We start from the raw sequence: 5094 nt of genomic DNA on the forward strand, positions 1-5094 counted from the left end.
GGTCTGTCAGACGGTCTGGGCGGTTCAGACCTAGGTCTGTCAGACGGTCTGGGCGGTTCAGACCTAGGTCTGTCAGACGGTCTGGGCGGTTCAGACCTAGGTCTGTCAGACGGTCTGGGCGGTTCAGACCTAGGTCTGTCAGACGGTCTGGGCGGTTCAGACCTAGGTCTGTCAGACGGTCTGGGCGGTTCAGACCTAGGTCTGTCAGACGGTCTGGGCGGTTCAGACCTAGGTCTGTCAGACGGTCTGGGCGGTTCAGACCTAGGTCTGTCAGACGGTCTGGGCGGTTCAGACCTAGGTCTGTCAGACGGTCTGGGCGGTTCAGACCTAGGTCTGTCAGACGGTCTGGGCGGTTCAGACCTAGGTCTGTCAGACGGTCTGGGCGGTTCAGACCTAGGTCTGTCAGACGGTCTGGGCGGTTCAGACCTAGGTCTGTCAGACGGTCTGGGCGCGAGTGGCGAGCATGGGATTGTATACCTTGGCCTGTGTGCGTGCTATGTTGGGTTAGGTACTCTTGTAAAGACCTTACAGCAGTACAACAATATTAGAGACCCTACAGCAGTGCACAGAATATTAGAGGTTCAATCTTGACCTATGACTTACGCCCAAATAGGTTCCTATAATTACAGACGCATTACCAACTAAGCTAACTAGGCTGGCTTGACGTAAAATTGAATAGGAATATAGGTACCTACCTAGCTAGCATAATTGGCATATTAATTAATGAAATGTTCATTGGCAGCTTTCATTAAGCCACGTGGCATAACTGATGTCATTGTATTGGCACTTCAGTCTGCCATATTTGTGTTAGCATTTTATTAAATTAAATGTAATAAAATAGTAATTTCCCCTGTGTACTATCACTTGAGCCAGAGATAAAGATCCCTATCTATCTATGTATCTATCTGTTGACTACACAACTCGTGTGGTTACTTAGGAAAACCAGTTGGTAGGTACTTAAAATAATGAATAACCTACCTATGTAAATTTAGTTTAGTTTATTATTCGATTTATAGAAAACATCAATGGCTTTTGGCACAGCTTTACCCTACTAGTTCACGAGGCTAAGAGCACCTCGAAGGACATGTTTTCCCAGACGGTCACTCGTCTAGATACCTACCACACACACCGTCGCTTAGCTCTAGTGATAAATCCCTTTTTTGCCACTTACCGAAAATGGGAGATCATTTAGTATGTCGTAATCATTCGACCGAGGTTCGAAAACCAGCAGTAGATCGGCCTATTGTATATGGGTTTAAAGCTTCCCCTTTTGAAGAAGATCGCAAGCCACTCCACTGTCATATACACACATACACCTGTTACACTTATATAGGTCGGCACACATATAGGTTTACCGTATCAAATCCAACAGGTATATCACCTCACCTAATCAAACGCATACAAGTAAGTAACAAGTATGAAACCGGATGCTAAGGCAACACTAGACCAATCACTAGAACAATCGCGCTAGAAGTCAAGATATCAGATGTCAAAGACTATCTTACGTCAGAGACCTCGCCATGTGAGACTACTTGAGTTATGCTCTGATTAGAAAAATGTGTCTTTAATTGAACAGACTGCTGTCAATTGAACCGGACTTGACGTAATGCAACAGTTGCAGAGGAAACTGCTAAGTCCATCTATATCAGGTTCCCAAACTGTAGTCCGTAGACCAGTGGTGGTCCTCGAGAAGGTTTCAAGTGGTCCCTGAGGTGGTCCCAAAAGAAGAAGAAAAAAAAATCTATCTAAAGTGCTGAGTGGTCCGCGGATGAAATTCAAAAGTGGTTTGGGAACCCCTGATCTATGTATATGCTGCATGAAAAAAATGCTGAATGCAATATCTGATATCAGTATCAGTTGCAAATAGTAGTTGGTTCTATCTGTTGCGACCATGTTGGATGAAACATTGCAGTTTCACAATGGGATGTTTCACTGCCTGTAGTCTTGCGATCCATAACTTTCTTAGTGGACTTGGTAAGTCCATAATTTGTATCTTGATAGCATCTACAAGTAGATAATTAGATATGTGTATTGTCTATTAACTATCTCGAGAAACATCCTCAATTGGATGATCGAGAAGAAACATGGCTTACTTCCATCCACCCCTGGTGGGCGGGCGAAAGGGGGCACCTGCCAGCTTTCGCCTCAATCCTCCATATGGATTGCCTCTAGTTAGAATACAGTTTGAAGAGTTTCCAGACTGACAACAAGAGAAAAAACCCGTCAACAAGTAGGTATTATCTGTCGGAGTTTTTATTAAGGTCTGACTGACTATGAGATCATAGTAAAATTCTAGAATCTAGACTAATCTCAAAGCTTACCGAGCACGCTTGCATGCTGCTGCAAACGATTAGCTATTAGGTAAAGTCATGACTCATACCAGCATTACCGCCTGCATAGGTTCCCAGTCGCCAACCGTGCGACCTTCAGCAAATCATTTTACCAGCCACTAGCCATAACACATAGCCAACTATATCACCCATACCATATAGCATATAGCCGACGTATGTAGCCAACAGAGCCTAGACAGCTTAGAATTCTAATATGAAAGATCAACGCTGAAAGCCGTTTGTTTTGTCTCGAAGCCTCTCCTCAATAAAGTCTGTATCCATCTATGTACATTTAGAGCCTCTATCACCAACATACTCACTGGCATTACACACAATGTTTTCAATATGGACATAGGCGTTCAATGCCAAAGCCAGAATGAAAGTTGGTTTATTGAAAATGAAATGGTTTTGTTCCAACACAATCGACATACTGTTAGTAGGTAGTAGACCCTCTATCACCAACATACTCACTGGCATTACACACAATGTTTTCAATATGGACATGGGCGTTCAATGCCAAAGCCAGAATGAAAGTTGGTTTATTGAAAATGAAATGGTTTTGTTCCAACACAATCGACATACTGTTAGTACTAATAAATTAAGAGATATATTACTCATGAATAGTTTCTATGACTCTAATCTAACTGTAATGCATGACAATGTACATAGCTTTGGTAATGGAACTCTCAAAGTACTATGAACATCTTTGGATTTCTAGAACGATATCTAAGTCTATATTTATCTTCACTTTTTTCTGGTTTTGCCTTTTGTCTAATTTTCATATTTGTCTCTTCTTGTTTGATTTCAGGTAAGTACCTATACCTCATATCAACGAGTCTGCCCTGAAATTGATTACCTACTAGTGAGTTATAAACCTACCGTTTTCGGTCTACTGGTGCGTAAGTATAGTTACCTATGGGATGGAGCTACAATGGGATGGGGCTTCATTGGGATGGAGCTTCATTGGGGTGGAGCTTCAATGGGATGGAGCTTCATTGGGATGGAGCTTCATTGGGATGGAGCTTCATTGGAATGGAGCTTCAATGGGATGGAGCTTCATTGGGATGGAGCTTCACTGGACGTGTCCAGACGCTCTGAAAACCTCTAAGTAAGTAACTTAGTTATTGAAAAGATTTTTTGCCTTTTTTAGGCATATCTACTCGTAAAATACCTATGTATTTACTGAAGCCATAATCTCAACCCCCCTTGTAGCTACATACCTAATTCTGTATAATATCTATGACCTTCTTATGATAATTTATTTAAATGTTGCCATAAATCGAAAAAAAAAACCTGTATTTCGGTACTAATAAATTAAGAGATATATTACTCATGAATAGTTTCTAGTTTCTATGACTATAATCTAACTGTAATGCATGACAATGTACATAGCTTTGGTAATGGAACTCTCAAAGTACTATGAACATCTTTGGATTTCTAGAACGATCGATTTTTGATCTAAAGAAGACCAAATCTGCGATATTTTTTTTAGTGGATGTGTTTGTTTTTCTTCCATATCCTATTTAACTATTAATTTGTAAAAATATCTAAAGTAGATCTCGCTGCACGTGTCCAAACAATTTAAAGCAGACATCTATCTAGAGTGCATCGGGCAGATGACATTGAAAATGGAGAAGAAATCCAAACATATCACCGGAAAATATTAGCTGGAGAAAGATGACATGGCAGAATCAGGCAAAGAAATTCACATCAGTAAAGTGCTGTGTCAATATGATGATATTTCTGATGACAGCGATAGACAGAATTTACATACCTACTTAGCTGTACCGTTCTTTCATTTGTTCGTTCGTTTGCTCGTAAGTATCTGTCACTGAGGCAATACTTTGGACATTTTGGTTTGTCAGACTAAAGACTCCTTAAGGAGTTTGTTCTAGAAATCCGAATTTCTTTGTCCTACCAGTTCATTTTATCCATGACATCTTCTGAACGTCTTTCCCTCATTCCCCTGTCATAAGTCTATCTTTCGCTCAAGTGCTTTTCCATTTTCTCTTTTTCTTTTGTTCTTCAGCAAATTGTTTTCCTTTTGGTGATCAAGGAGTTTGCTCCACAGTTCATTTAATCTTCCATTTCTTTTGTCTCTAACGTTCTTATTTTATTTTCTTCCTCCTTCGATTTGTGGAGTTTTCAATTTGATTAGAAACGAGGAGACATAAATAACAAGATAAATACAGAACGACGACGAAGAAGAGGGAAATAGAAACGAGGGAACATGATTGAGAGAAAGGGAGGGAGGAAGAGAGAAAGAGAAATGGCTATAGAAAGGGAGAAATAAGAGAGCGAAAGGAGGTAGGGATCAAGGGAGATAAAGACTATAGAGAGGAACGGAGTGGGGAGAAAGGGAGAGAGAGAGAGAAAGAGGAAGGGACAGAAAAATGGTTATAGAAAGGGGGTAAATAAAGAGCTGGAAAGAAGGAGAAACAGAGGGAGAGATGGAGAGAGATAAAGAGAAAAGGAGAGGAAATAGGAAGAAAATAGGGGGGGGGAGAAAGAGAAATGGCTGATGTCATCTACATAATGTATGAGGGTGTAATGTCGCGTCAAGTTAAAGTCGCCAGAGAGACATTCATAATGTCAAAGGGACATGCAGAACGTTAGAGGAACATTCGTGTGCATAAAAGACCCTGTGAGACCGTGGTCTTTCAGACTGTCTGATCGTAAGGGCATAATCCAGTCGAATATAACTTGACTGTCTACCATTCGCGCAGAATCACGTGTGCAGACATGGAGGAACTCGGTTCTTGGT

This window comes from Diaphorina citri, unplaced genomic scaffold (genome assembly GCF_000475195.1).
Source record: "Diaphorina citri unplaced genomic scaffold, Diaci psyllid genome assembly version 1.1 scaffold1313, whole genome shotgun sequence".
In the NCBI taxonomy this organism is placed as follows: Eukaryota; Metazoa; Arthropoda; class Insecta; order Hemiptera; family Psyllidae; genus Diaphorina; species Diaphorina citri.